Raw genomic sequence first — 16,512 nt, forward strand, 5'->3', positions numbered from 1 at the left:
GTGGAAGGGCATGATGGTCGATGGCTTAATGGCATCAGTGAGAGAGTAATCACGCAGATAAAATATTGGGAACTGTAGGCTGTTGATCATGCCTAGGTAGCCTGTGTTAGTGGAGGGAGAAATATTGAACTAGTATCACCAGTGGATGAATTACACCAGAGAGGCCAGTTCTCATGCAGAGAGAGCAATTTATCTAATGTTGGAGAATTTGATAATGGCTCTGGAGCATGCAACTGGATGGAAGATGAGCTGTTGTTACTCAAGCTTATGCTAGTCCTTATTGTAACAATGCAGGAGGCCACAAGCAGATAAGTCAGACTGGGAAAGGGAATTAATATGACAGGCAACAGTAAGTTTGCGGTTAGCCCTGTGCAGATTGAATACAAGTGTCCCACAAATCAGTCACCCAATCTGGTTGTCAATACTGCTTTTGGGGGGCTTTCTCCTCTACTTTGGAATATCTTAAGGATTGAGAATAACTCATTTCCACGCCAGTTCGGTGGCACTGAGGTGGCTGATGAGGACGGCAAACCTCATCAGTAGATAGTTGGTGTGTGGGTGGCTTAGGAGGTGGCAAACTTCTGAACTTTTGCAGGGTTCTATGAGTTTTCAGCAAATAGAATTTGGGTCCTCAATACTATCCTCTGGTTTCTTCCCCACTCTGAATAACCAAAGATCAGGGATTATAAAGAATGAAGCATTAAGATCATTTTAATCTTCTTCTCTATCTATTAATCTTTTAACGTAGGTTAGTAGATAGAGAAAAGGATTTAGATGATCTTAAGTTATATATAGACAGGTCTAGTAGACAGGCCATATCATTTATATTCCTGACAACAGGCTCCTGAAAAGACACTCGACTGAATGTAATTGAAGCTTCAGTGATGAGTACATTGGCCAGGGAGAGGACAGTGATGTCGATTTGCTTATTCTGTCAGTGGGTTTGCAAATTTTTGAAAGGAGGACATTGGAGATATCTCTCAGTGCTCTGAGGTATCCAGGTGTTATAAACATGCAGAAGGGATCGTGACTGCCCAATAGACCATAAGCTTTGTGCTAGTTCGAGTTCTTGGGTTTCAATTACATTTTTCTTAGATTGTCAAAAGTTTCCAGACTCAATATCACATTCTCCAACTTCAGGTAACTTACTTGAGATTTCCAGTTTTTTTTTATTACTGACCTCCAGATAAATCAACATACCTGTTAGTATCTGAACAACCATTTCAGCTGTTTAGATACCAATATCCCTCTCTGATATTGACTCTATTTTTCTCCATTCTGATTGCTGGGCATATTTTGCACAACATTTTATGCTCCTTTGTTTGTATGCTCATTCTCAAACCGCACTCATCAACCAGATAACTTCTACAATTCATCCCCAAAGCAATTCTCTCAGAGATACTCCCTTTGTCCTATCTATCCTCAAAGCAACTCCTTCACAACTTAAAATGAAGTTGATAAGTGCAGATAGCTGTGATGTCAATGTCAAATATTAATTGTCATGCTTGGACTCCAATTGCTTAGGACCCTTGCAGCCAGATTAAAACTGCACTCAGTCAAGTCTCTGTAATAGCTGGTCATTAACTGTCTAATCGTCTAGTCAAAATTATGTACGGGCAACTTTCATTCCACAAAACAAAGTTAAGGACATAATCAGGATCACCATGGACAGCTTCAGCAATGATCAACAACAATATCAAGACTACTGATCTCCCTGCCATCACCCAGGTCTCATCATGTATGAAGGCCTGTACTGTTTACATTTTAACTTGTATCATTTATGCACCTTATTATTTGTTAATGTATTTGTGGTAATATTACATTATGTGAGTTATATGTACTGTGTTTTCCACCTTGGTCTGGAGGTACATTATTACATTTCTTTCTTTCTTCCCCCAAGCTATCAGACTCCTCAATACCCAGAGCCTGGACTGACACCAACTTACTGTCCTCTACTGTGCCTATTGTCTTGTCTATTGTTTATTGCACTGTTTATTGCACTGTTTTGTGCACTTTATGCAGTCCTGTGTAGGTCTGTAGTCTAGAGTAGTTTTTTTTTTCTGTGTTGTTTTCACATAGTTCATTGTAGTTTCTGTACTGTTTCTTGTAGCACCATGGTCCTGAAAACATTGTCTCATTTTTACTGTGTACTGTACCAGCAGTTATGGTCAAAATGACAATAAAAAGTGACGACTTGACTTGACTTTGTTTGGTGGTATACATGTGTACGATTGAATGACAATAAACTGAATGAACATGAACTTGATATATTTTATTGTATATTTCTTTACAATGTTGAAGGAAGCAAATTGGCCCATCAACTCAATGCCAATTGAATATTGTCTAGAAACGCAGCTATTTTGACATTGATATCCAAATTTGCTGTGGCTGTAACACCTCAAGTGCCCAACAGGTGGCGCCGACACCTCCAAGAGCAATTTTGTTATCTGTCCTGCTAGAGACCTTCACCTTAATCACTGGGAGGAATCTCAACTGGACTTACAAGACACACCTGAGACAGATTGAGATGTGTTTAAGGCTGATGGATGTGTCTCCCAGTTGCTCAGTATCAACTGTTAGAGTTATTCATTCTCTGTGGATTTACTTACCTGCACTGTGAAAAGACTTGCCTGGGATCTAGCCTGTGGAAGCATCCCCTGAGTTTTGTAGATTAACTTGTCTGATTTTCTCCTGAAGTATTGGTTCTTGTGGGACAGCTTATCTGAAGTCTTTTTGTTATATTTGCTGGGAACTCTCAAGTTGCTTGTGTATTCTGGTTGGATTCTGAACAAGTGAATGTGACAAGATGGCTGTACTGAGCATCTCTGACTGCTGAAGTAAAGTTTGAAGACATTTGCTGTCTCTGTCTGTAGTTGTGCTCAGACCCACCTGCACCCCTTGCAATTAACAGATTGGCTACTTGAAAATGATAACTAAATAAAACAGTGACTATACCTTGAATGTACCTCTGTGGAAGGTGGTGCAAGCGAACAACGTGAACAAGGAAAACATTCTCCAGATAGTTCATGAAACGACTACTATTATTTCTTTTATGTATTCTTTTTCTTTCCAATGTGGTTCTGCCTCTGTGATTTACATTTTCGTGGTGTGTTTTCGGGCTGATCGATCTGCTGTCTCTGAGGGAGTTCTGTGAGGCTTGGAGCAAAGGGTGTGGCCTCGAGGCTAAGAAGCCTGGAGACGGGGTGTGAGCCCACGATTAACCCCATTTCTCGACAATTTCACCAATTAAAGCACAGAGGAAGATTGAAGTCATCGAGGTGAGTGGGTGTTCAGCGCTGTCTACCAGCCTCTCACTCGCTGCTGCTGGAGAAAGGTGTCTGCATGTGATGGTCTCCCTTTCCCTTGATGCTGGGAGGATAGTGCTGGAGTTCAGGTCTTGGGCAAGGTAATCAACACGGTTTGTGAACTTGACTCTGTAGTTCAAGTTATGATATGTTTATGGTTTCTGTTCACTCCTTTGTTGCTATTTTGGATATTTCGAATTGGGGCGGCCTATAGATGCCAAACTCCGAGCTGAACTGACTATGCCTGAACTCCTGCAATTTTGTGCTTTGTATTCTGTGATCTTTGTTCTTTTTTTCTGTTTGCCATTTGCTTGATTTTTTTTTTGTGTGTGTGGGGGGGTGGTTGGTGATTTTCTTTGATTGGGTTCCATGATTTTTCTTTGTTTCATGGCTGTCTGTGGGGAAGACGAATCTCAGGGTTGTACAATGCATACCTACCTTGAGAATAAATGTACTTTGAATCTTTAAACTCATTTGACACTTGTGTGCTAATGATGTTATATGGGGGAAGGGCTGTGACTGGTTGGAGAATTTTAACAGCAATCATACTGAGTTTTTGATATTATTAGTGAAAGAAACCATCTTTGGGAGATTGAAACTAAGATAATTATAATAGGATTAAATGGAGTTTCCCTTGTGATCTGTATTAAGAACCTTGGCTGCTCATTATATTTATTAGTAGTCCCCAGGAAGGCATTAAAAGCACTGTTATTAACTTCATAGATGATAGAAAACGTACACAAAGACTGACAACAGGGGGTGAAATTAGCAGGCGACAAGCTGATTTTGATGTTTGGTAAATAATTTCAGAATTAGCAAATATCAATTCATGTGGCGTGTGCTGAGCTACGCATGGTAACCTGTGGCATGTCTGCATGTGGGATGTGTCCAATATATTTTGCATTAAGAAGGTCCTGTCATCACATACCATGTCAGTTCCTGAGCACATCCTAAATGTTTCACAACTAATTTTAACAAAATAATCTTTACTCATAGTAAAAGAAGTATTTACAAGAATAAACCGTTAAATACTTTTTCATTCTGTATATTCATAGTCAAAGATTTCCATACTGTTCTATTACACTCATAAACGCTGACACCACTCACGTGGCTCCTGGGGTGGTATACCACTAAAATAATTGAGGGGTATTATTGACCTGGTTGCCCCCCCTCCATCTCCAGGAGCTGAAGAACCCTACACTATGGTCCTTCCCCATCAAGCCCGTGCAGTGGCTGCATCAAGCTTCCCACTGTTTCCCTCGGCACGTATTCCTGCACCCTGGAATGGGTTGCTCGGCAGCAGTCCTGCACACACATCTCAACCTGCTGGCAGATCTACAACTTCCAGGCAGACCAAAGAGTATCTTTCGTCAATGATCTCCCAGCAGCACTTGATGTTTGTGGCCCTGCGAACAGTCTGTAGATCAGAGAGTCCTCCATCACACAGCTGCTTCGGATGAACCACGGCCCAGGCCCAGGCCCTTGCATCTTTCTCCATACCCTCTTTGCAAACCCGCTGTCCGCAAAGAGGTTAGCTACTGTCTCGTCCTCACCAGCCTGGCAAGGTCTCGGTGCCTGCTGGTGAGGCCTGTCAATGAGGCATTCTGCTAGATGCTCGGGGAAATACCCCACTGTGTCCATTGAAACCCTCTCCTGCAGAGTCTGTGTTGACCACTGCCTGGTGGACTTGTGTTCAAAGGTACTGGTCTGGAAGAACGTTTCTATGAAGGACAGGTAGTCGGACAATGTCCAGTTGACCGGAACGTTGTGCAGCAGTGGGGCCAGACCCATTCTTGGCAACACCGGGAATAGATAGAACCTTGGCACGTGTTTCGGTTACGCACGCATCCTGATGCAGCTGCACATGAAGGTGGTCATCAGCATGAGGGCAACAGTGGGTATGTTTTTGCCTCCTTTATCCAGGGGCTTGTGCACAGACCTGCTCCATGTTGGATCCCCAGATGAACCTGAGGACAGCTCGGACGATTCCCAAGCTGGAAGAATGGGGAATGGGCCACACCGTGAGATCAGCTCACACCTGATGGCCAGGTTCTTCCCAGTTATTGATAGGGAGTGTCCTCCCCACAGTCTCATTTTCTGTTTTACCTTCCCAATCCACTCCAGCTAATTCTTGTTGCACACCTCAGCCCCCCTGAACCAGGTCCCCAGCACCCTCACGTAATCAGACCTGATGGTGAGGGGGACACTGGATCAGTCAGGCCCGTTGCCGAAGAGCATGACCTCGCTTTTTGTGGGGTTAACTCTGGCTCCTGATGCCAAATCATACTGGTCAATCTGCAAACTGACCTCTGATCTGAGCAGAAGATGGTGACGTTGTCCATGTACTGTGAGCTTTTCGCTTGGGTCCCTCCACTGCCTGGAGGTGTCACCCACCTTATGCTCTCATCCTTCCTGATGGCTTCAGCAAAGGGACCCAAACAAGGCAGGGGAGAGTGGGGAACTGGGCCTGACTCCAGATTTAATGGGGAAGCGGTCTGTTCCTCATCCATTGATTTGGACTGCACTATAGGTGCCTTTTAGATTCAATTCCTGATTTCCTCCCCAAAGAATACGTCCATGTAGGTGTGTGATATCTTGTCAAGCTCTTTCTCCTGGTCCAAGCTGACTAATGGATGTGTAGTATTTGTTGTAGAGAAAAACAGTATGGCTAATTAATGCTTAGAATGGACCCACTTACAGCAGAGGAAGGCATATCACACTGCAGGTACTGTGGCTGGCTCTCAGCTTTAGTGACTCAGGTTTGCTCTTGACATCCAGTGCTAGCTGTGTGAAGTTTAATGTTTTGCTTACGACTACATGGGTTCTTCCTGGGTACTTGTGTCGCACTCCCACATCCCAAATATGTGTTGCCTGATCAGGAAACAGTGTACTGTAAATTGCTGAAGATAGTTGAATGGTAGGAGAATTTTATGTGTGGGAGAGGGGTTTGTGGAGATGAGGAGATGGAGTTGATGCTATGAGAGAAAGGACAGTTTACGTGGATGAGATGCTTTTTATGCTGGCATACATTTGATGGGACAAAGAGCTTCATAATATCATAAAAAAAGTATGACTAACCAAACAATCCATGCTAGTAGTGCAAGGGGAAGGAGGAATATTGTCCAGGACACCAGCAGATCTCTTTGATATTAGGTTCATAGAATCGCAGAAATCCATGCCATAGCAGAAGTTCATACTTCCATTCTGCCAACGGAGAGCATGGGGAAGCTACTTCACTTACTAAATTTCATTTTCCACATCTTAATAGAGTTAAAGGTTGGGGCAATTACTCATCCAGGGTGTGACTTTTAAATGGGATAATGTTTCATTTAGAGAATTTGAGATCTTCACCATCCTCTAGGTGAATTTTTTCTCCTCCTTTATTTTGGACATCTGTGCTGGCATTCATTTATTAGAATGACTGATCTAAAGTTACAGGTCATCATCCTCCCCATTCATTAACGGAGGGAGAATCATTTGCAGTTATTCATCCCTCAGGCTCCAAAGAGGATTGAAAGATTGTTTTCAGAGCATCTGCATTTTCCACTTTTTCTTCTACAGTGACCTAGGTTCATCGAAAAAATGCCCAGAAGGTTGAATATGAGGCACAATACAGAGTTAATGGCAGGATTCTTAAGTGTGGAGGAACAGTGAGGTCTTGGGCTCCAAGTCCATTGATCTCTCAAAGCTGCTTCGCAAGTTGATAGGGTCATTAAAAAGACAAATGGTGTGTTGGCCTTCAATAGTTGGGAGAATGAGTTCAGGAACTGTGTTACAACTCTATAAAACCTTTGTTCTACCACACTTGGGATATTGTGTTCAGTTCAGTTAGCTTCATTATAGGATGGATGTAAATGCTTTGGAGAGGATGCTGCCTGGATGAGAGAGCATGTCTTATGAGGGCAGGTTGAGTGAGCTAGGACTTTTCCCTTTGGAGTGAAGGAGGATGAGAGGTGACTGATGGAGGTGTACAAGATGATGAGGAATAGAATGAGTGAGCAGCCAGAGACCTTTGCCCAGGGCAGAAATGGTTCATACAATGGACATAATTTTAAGATGATTAGAGGAAAGAATAGGGGGAATGTCAGAGGTAAGCTTTTCTTTTGCACGTAGTACTGGGTCATGGAATGCCCGCTGGGGGTGATGATAGAGGCAGGTACATTAGGAGCATTTAAGAAACTCTTAGACAAGCACATGGATGTTAGAAAAATGGAGGGCTATGTAGGAGAGAAAGGATAAAAGATCGGTACAACATAATGGGCTGAAGGGCCTTTACTGTGCTGTTATGTTCATTGTTCATCTAGAATTGGGTCAGCTAACACTTTCTGCTGTTGTATGACTGGCTCCCTACTCATTTACTATTACCTCTGGTGCACACAGAGCATCTACCTGTGGAACCCTTTTGCTGCCTGGTGTCAACTGAAAGCAGATCAGTTTCCATGTATATATCATTGACATCCAGCTCTACCTTGTCACCTCCCTTCATGGATCTTCCACAAACTGATTTTTAACATTTAAGTATTACTGTCTATTTTTGGTGGAGATTTCTTCTTCATTGGCGATCTAAACCTACTTTCAAAACCGTACACAAAAACAGAACAAGATCGATATGGTAAAAACCACCATGTTACATCAGTAATAAAATTGATTGCTTTACCAAATTAATGGTTTATTGTCATTGCTTAGATTTCATCCAATAATAAACACAGATTTTTACTAATAATGCCTGATACATTTCCTGTTTGTAGCATTCTGCTCAGCATAACACCAATCTATTGAACTTCAATATACAGGTTATGCTGTCATAGTGCAGCACAATCAGTAAATGGCTTTGTAAATCCGGGGATGTGAAAGGGACACGGTGGATACAGTGAGTCGTATGTTATAGTGTAACCTCAACTTGTGACTGCTTACTTTCTCTAATGTAATTTTTCTCCAGTTTTGTCCATTTGAAAGAATGGAGTGTGTAATTTTGCAGGTGTCACAAAAAAGTGAAATAATGCTTAATGACAATCAATTGCAGAGGGCTGGATCTTGCTGTAAAAGTGGGAGAATGATTTTAATGCATTATATGAGTTTTTTGTTTATGTTGAAAATCCTTTGTGAGCTATTAAGGCCCATTTCACAGAAAACTATTGCAGGGAAAAGATGTAAATCTGAAAGTTATTGTTAGTTAATATCAGGATATGGATTATAGGGGGCAATGATAATTTTTGATTATCGTTCTTATAAATTTTGATTATAATGTAATGGAGATCATATTAAGACCATGAGACATGGGCCATTTAGCCCATTGAGTCTGCCCACCATCCCATCATGGCAGATTTATTATCTCTCTCAACCCATTCTTCTGCATTCTATCCATAACCTTAGATGCCTTTACTCCTACCAAAGGGCTTGAACGTACATTTCTGTACAGTATATTCTGTCTGCCATTTCTTTGCACATTCCCCAAATCTATTTAAGTCCTTCTGCAGACGCTCTGCTTCCTCCACCTATCTTTGTTTAATTTGTAAATTTGGCCACAACGCCATCAACACCCTCATCCAAATTGTTGATATATAATAAGAATAAAAGTGACCTCAATACCTACCTTATGAGATACCACTAATTGATGTCAAACATCCAGAATAGGTTGCATTTATTCCCACTCCTTACTTCCTGCTAGTCATCTATCCATCTAGTTCAAGTTTAATTATCATTCAACCATACATGAATACCTTTGAAAATGGTCAGATGAAAAATGAAATAGTGTTCCTCTGCGACCCAGTTGTAAAACATAGTACTAACAGTCGTGCACAGCACTAGGCACACATAGCACATATAAGACAGCAGGTAAACAATCAGTCACACAAAATACATATATAGCCCAAGAGCGATATGTCCTTTAAATTGATGGTGCATGGGTGTTTTTGGCAGGAACAAGCTGCTCTCTTCAGTGCATATGACCACGCGTGAAATCCAGCTTGTCATTCCACCAATCGAACACTGGAGGGCAGCACTAACAGGTGCGGCCAGCCCCACAACCCAGCATGGATGCTGCACTACTCTGCCTCTGGCATCTCCTCTCCTGGACTGTTGCAACAGGCAAGCGTAGTCCTTGCTACAACCAAGACCATGCAGCTCTAACCCCGTCTGCCTTGCTAATAAACAAGGGGAAATTAACTCTCAGCATTTTAGGAGTTTCTTCTCCTCGGCCTCTTCCCTGACTCCCTATGCTCACTGTGCAAGACCTCTCTGCCTTTTACCCAACGTGCACCATGATCTCTGGCTGCTCACCCTCCCTCTTGAGACTCTTCTGCGGTTGTTCTGAGACATCCTGCACCCTAGCACCTAGTAACCAGTACACCATCCTGTCATCTCTTTCATGGCCACAGAATCTCCTGTCCATCCCCCTAACTATTGAGTCTCCTATCACTATCATTCTGCCTGACTTTGCCCTTCCCTGCTGAGCCTCAGTCCTGACTGCTGCTGCAGGTGCCTGATGGATCGTTTCCCCCAGCAATATCCAAAGGGGTATACCTGTTGCTGATGGGAGTAGCAACAGGAGAACCCTGAGCGATCTCCTTGCTCCCCTTGCTTCTCCTGGTGGTCACCAATATACTATGTGAAGTCAACACTCTGGGTGTGGCCACTTCAGAAAAAGTTTTATCTGAGATTTTCAGCTTAACTGCTGATCACCACACATATCTTTCTCTGTCTGGCTTCTTTCATTGTGAATTATCTTCTTTTTGTGTATTTTAATTACTTGCAGTTCTGGCAGTGAGCAGAGTCACCCACCTCTTGTTCCACCAATACCCCTCATAATTTTGACTCTTGTAATTTAATCTCTCTGTTCCAAAGAGAACAAAAGTGCCTCCACATACTTCAGATCTTCCACTCTTCACTCAATCAATCGATATGGTGCAGTGCAGGTTCTGGGCTGACTGAGAGTCAGCTGTTCTGAAGAGAACCCATACCTGTCAAGTGTTCACATCTCAGGAAGTCTGAAACCTCTGAACATGCGCAGCCAAGCTACAAACCTGAAATGTCTGGATGGTGATACGCCAGTCTATCAGCTCCATTGTTTGGTTCACCAGAGAGCAACTTGCTGAGGAAAGGGAACACTTGACATCTGGGTTTCAGCTTTAGGACAAGGAGTAACAGATAAGGTAGCCAACTCTAAGAAAAAAAGTACAAACAAGTTCCTTACCTTTTATCATTTTAACTATTTGCTAATATTTACAATGTGTTGTCAATTACAATTAATTATTTTAATTTTACGCTCCTCGTTGAATTTCTAAAAGTCCATTATAAATCCTTTGAGGAATAAATGATGAAATGCTGTCAAGTAGGCGCAGAGATTCAGAATATCCTTGCTCTCCAAGGCCAACACGTCACTTAAAGCCATTCAAACTCTCTCTGACCAGTTTAGGGAGTCAACTTTTTCTGCCTTCCATGTTTGGAAGAAGTGTTTGGGAAGGCAGGGCTGAGAGCAGCGTTGAACTCGATTCATGTCGGCTGGGGTCATGGCTTAACTTCATTCTCATTGAGGAAATGACCCAGTTTCCAAGTTTCTAATTTCCAGATTTTGAGAACTCTTGAAACTGGATTGGCACAGATTATTTTAATTTTAGTTTTTATATGTTTGGTGACTCTCAATGATTGTCATTTCAAGCTCAGTTAATACAGCCCCTTTAAAAAATGAACAATTCACTACTATATTGGCTAGTTTTAATTAGGCAAGGCTTTTCTGATCTATTAAATCTGCAGCACATATTATTTCTAGATTTACAAATTAGCCAGAAATTCCTAAAGGAAATTAAGGATGGACAATATATGCTGGAAATACTCAGCAGGCCTGAGAGCATCTGTGGAGAGAGACATTAAATTAACATTTCAAGTTGATGACCTTTCATCAGCATATCAGTTGTGATGAAGATAAGCGAAAGATTCAATTTTTCAAATCATTGACCTAAAAGCATGACTTTTTTCCCCTTACTACAAAGATCGTCTGACTGTCCAGAATCTGCAGCATTCTCTGTACCTACTTCAGACTTAAACGGTCATTGTACTTTTGATTTTTGACAGTAAACGTAGACCTTGCTAGTGACACTTGCATTAATAAGTGAATAAATAAAATCCTACGGGTGAGTACTGCTCATTATCTCCACCATTTGATGCTCTTCTCAGTCTGACTGTGTCCAGTTTAATATTTCACCAACTGTTTCCTTTCTTCTGGAATTCTTTCTGAACCTACTCTGAAAAGAACAAAAACCATTTCCCATCCCTGCTGCAGTAATTCTTTATCAATGTCTTCAGTTCTTTCCCTACACATATCCAATCCTTTATTTTCTGTTAGTTGACTATTTTTCTTCATTGTAAATACTCTTGGGTATTTTACAATAAATGCCACCTGACAGTGAGCTGTTACTGAGGGCAGACAACTGGAAATTCACCCTTTGGTACAGCAGTTCAGAAAAAGTGTATGAGCTGTTAGAAGTTATCAGCAAGAAATACAGCTCAGCCATGCAGTTCTCAATGTGATATCCCCCAAATGGGCATGGATGGGGAATGAGATGGGGTGGATGGAGAGGATAAAATGTTATAACTATCTTCGGTGCACCAGTCTACATACAAGATAGAACTAGATATATTTGCAACGTCACAGATTTTTCCATCAGTAAGAGAGACTCTGTATTCAAAGAAAGTGGTTTTATTTTGTTCTAATCAAGTGGAGAAACTTTAGAACTCTGCTAGTTTTCCAATACAGAGTGCCATCAACTGTTTAAGTTGTTTTTCAGTCACTGGATGTTAACTTTTATCACATAGCATAACAAAAAAAAGGACGTCTTTTCGTCATGGTCCAATTGTTGTGCACAGCTTTGGTCTATCTGTGACAGGAAGGTTGTCATTAAGCTGTAAAGAGTACAATGAGGATCTACAAGAACGTTTCCAGGACTTGAGGACCTGAGTTCTAGGGAGCGGCTGGGCAGACTAGGACTTTTTGCCTCGGAATGTAGGATTTTGAGAAGTGGTCATTTCGAGATGCGTAAAGTGAGGAAGAGTGCAGATAGGGTAAATACTCAGTTCCTTCCCCAGGCAAAGGGAACCATAAACTCGAGGGCACAGGTTTAATGTGAGGGGGGAAAATTAAAAGGGGCGTAAGGAACAATTTCTTCATGAAGAGGGTGGTGTATTTATAGATCGAGCTGACAGAGAAAATAGCTGAAGGAGGCACAATAATAACATTCAGAAGTGATTGGGACAATACCTGAATAGAGGATATGGGCCAAATGTGGGCAAATGCGACTAGCCTAGGTATGAATCTTGACCATATGAACAAGTTGGGTCAAAGGGTCTGTTTCTGTGGGGAATTATTCTAAGACTTTGACTCTAAACAGGGAGTCATTTGATGTAAATTCCAGAACCAACAGATGATGGGGCTCTGCAGCTGGCAATGCATCACTGGCACCAGCCTGCTCACCATCAAGTTCATGCATACAGAAAGGTGCTTGGGGGGTGGGGGGGGGGGGAGAAAGAGCCAGCTAAATCGTAAAGGATTCCACCCACCCTGCCCCACTCCCATCAGGAAAGGGGCTATGCACCATCCACACCAGGACCTCTAGACTCAAGAACAGTCACTTCCCACAAGCTGTGAGGCTGATCAACACCTTCCCCATAAACTCAACCCAGTACCACTACATACACATCAAGTAGTGTCACTTTATTTCCTTACACTCAGTCTATGTATATAACAGTTACTTGGACATTGTATTTTATAGGGTTTCTTTATATTTATTGTGTTTTTATTGTTTTCTCACTGTGTTTTTCTCTCGATCAAATGCAGCACGAGTAACAATAATTTCATTCTCCTTTACACATGCATTGAAGAATGACAAATAATCTTGAATCTTGAATAGATCTCTTGGGTAAATGAAAGAGGTATCATTAATGACCAGAGCTATTCTGCTAAAGTGGCTCCTGATTTTGGTGATAATCAGTCTCCATTCAGACCCTTGGTGATGCACAGTATCCTGAGTAGACATCTGGAGGAGCTTTGCAGTTCTCAACACATTGGCCTTGTGAACAAAGATGCTAAATAAGATTTGACACTTACAGTTGTTACTATGGAAACCATCACAGATACCAAGTCCTTTGATCTGTTGAGATAGCTGTAAGTATATTCATTCTGACATTGAGTCTAAATGAGCAGATATATAAACTTAGTTTTGGGGAGATCCCTTAAGTACATCCAAATGGAGTTGAAAGAACATTGGATTGAGTAGTTGATATGAGGTAGGTGCTGGTTTTCAAGAACTCAGCAAGTTTCTAATAGAAAAGCAATCTTAGCAGGAATGTGGTTATTTTGGCTATTGGTTATTAAGCAAGAGTACTTTCAGCTGCTTATCAAGGCACCTTCATCTTTGCCTTCCCTTCATTACTTTCCCTCATGTTTGTCCATTGTTCAGTTTAATTTTAATTTATCAGGTAATGGAACAGTCCACATCTGTATGCAGAAAAGCCAGGACACCAGCAGTCAGGCTAGGACTGATATGTGGTAGCAGCACTCATGTTATACAAGAACCAGTCAATGAGCACCACACATGGAAATGTCTAATGAACCCAGCTTCAAACTGAATGACCTTCCCATCAAACCCTCAACTATAGAGTTACTGGGAACCTTATAGTACATACCAATGTGGTATTCTAGCCAACTACCTGCAATGCAGATCAATAATATCTGATGTATAAACCCTACCTCCAATCTTTATGAATGTGGGGTTAGTTTCAAGATGGATGGGAGATGCCAGAGAGTGGTGGTGGATAACTGTTTGTCAGGTTGGAGGCCGGTGACTAGTGGTGTGCCTCAGGGATCTGTACTGGGTCCAATGTTGTTTGTCATATACTTTAATGATCTGGATGATGGGATGGTAAATTAGATTAGTAAGTATGCAGATGATACCAAGGTAGGTGGTGTTGTGGATAATGAAGTAGGTTTTCAAAGCTTGCAGCGAGATTTAGGCCAATTAGAAGAGTGGGCTGAGTGATGGCAGATGGAGTTTAATGCTGATAAGTGTGAGGTGCTACATTTTGGTAGGAATAATCCAAATAGGACATACATGGTAAATGGTAGGGCATTGAGGAATGCAGTAGAACAGAGTGATCGAGGAATAATGGTGCATAGTTCCCTGAAGGTGGAATCTCATGTGGATAGGGTGGTGAAGAAAGATTTTGGTATGCTGGCCTTTATAAATCAGAGCATTGAGTATAGGAGTTGGGATGTAATGTTAAAATTGTACAAGGCATTGGTGAGGCCAAATTTGGAGTATTGTGTACAGTTCTGGTCACCGAATTATAGGAAAGATGTCAACAAAATAGAGAGAGTACAGAAAAGATTTACTAGAATGTTACCTGGGTTTCAGCACCTAAGTTACAGGGAAAGGTTGAACAAGTTAGGTCTTTATTCTTTGGAGCGTAAAGGGTTGAGGGGGGACTTGATAGAGATATCTAAAATTATGAGGGGGATAGATAGAGTTGAGGTAGATAGGCTTTTTCCATTGAGAGTAGGGGAGATTCAAACAACAGGACATGAGTTGAGAGTTAGGGGGCAAAAGTTTAGGGGTAACACGAGAGGGGATTTCTTTACTCAGAGAGTGGTAGCTGTGTGGAACGAACTTCCACTAGAAGTGCTACAGGCAGGTTTGGTATTGCCATTTAAAGTAAAATTGGATAGGTATATGGACAGGAAAGGAATGGAGGGTTATGGGCTGAGTGCAGGCCAGTGGGACTAGGTGAGAGTAAGCGTTCGGCATGGACTAGAAGGGCTGAGATGGCCTGTTTCCATGCTGTAATTGTTATATGGTTATAAGAGTTGATTGGTCACACATGAAATTAAGTGATGTTTCTCCATCTTCATCATTTGCTGTCTTGCTTTTCCTGAAGTGCATCACCAGTCTGGAGTTCCCAAGTGTGATGGAAAGGCTGTGAGGTTAATGCTATGGACTTATTGAATAGCAGAAGAGACACCAAGGGTATCAAAGTTTACTCTTGCTCTTTCTTCTTGAATTTTTTTTAGTGAAAATAATAGGCAAAGGTTGAAAGATTCACTCTTTGCAGGAAAAAAGTATGAAATTCTTGATTGGTCAGGGCATGAAGGGATATGGGGAGAAGGCAGGAGATTAGGGCTGATATGAAACTTGGATCAGCCATGATGAAATGGTGGAGCAGACTCGATGGGTTGAATGGCCTAATTCTCCTCCTATGTGAGAGGGAAATGGGATTTAATCTAAAGAAACCAGGTATTATTATTTCACATTTGCCTTGATTTCAGTGACTATTTCAATAATGATCAGCTTAGGGTGAGGATTTGTAGGACAATTCCTCTAGAACAGGGGTTACCAAGCTTTTTATGTCATAGACCCCTACCATTAACTGAGGGATCTATGGACCCCAGGTTTCAAACCCCTGCTCTAGAAGCAACTCCTGCTACCTCACTTGCTGCAAGAGAAGAAAAGAGCAGAGCATCAGTGAGTTTTACGTAATCTCTTTGGGTGACATTGAATAGCTGGCAGAGTCTGCAAACCGCTTTGTAAGATGGAGGGTTAAGTGAAGCATACAGATGTTAGGCGTGAACCGTAGCTGACTGATTATGTTGGCAATTGAGTGCTGGGAGTGTTGTGAATTGAGATTAGCTGAACAATCGATAGGATATGACATTTGAAGATGCATTTCAACACAGCAAAAAAGCAACATGGTAAGATGGCAGCATGCTTGGTCAATGACCACTCTGGGTCCAGTTAAAGCTGTATTTGTTCATCTTTATGTATTTTTTCACAATCACGTGGCACCGCTGGATACTAAGAATATCAAATGCTGCAGGACTATCCCATCAGCAAGTTGTTCAATAGTGATGGAGCTGGTCTTGTGATGTACTCTTGTGTTGTTACCTGGACTTGTTGTGTACTGTTGTGCCAAGAAGATATACAGTCCAACAAACCGAGCGAGTGATTGTCCTGGACATTTTTATTGTGATTGCTAGACCCTTTTGAACATCGGTGACATGAATACTGCCAGTCCAGTTCACTGGCGAGACCATTGGCAGGGGAGCTGCATTGCCTTGGTTATGGCAAGGACTAGGCAGAGCCCTAAGTGTCACCTGTTGCGGCCAACCAGAAGAGGAGACACCAATGGGAGAGCCCTGCGGGGCACACTGAAGTCCATAGCT

Source organism: Hemitrygon akajei, chromosome 12 (genome assembly GCF_048418815.1).
Source record: "Hemitrygon akajei chromosome 12, sHemAka1.3, whole genome shotgun sequence".
Lineage (NCBI taxonomy): Eukaryota > Metazoa > Chordata > Chondrichthyes > Myliobatiformes > Dasyatidae > Hemitrygon > Hemitrygon akajei.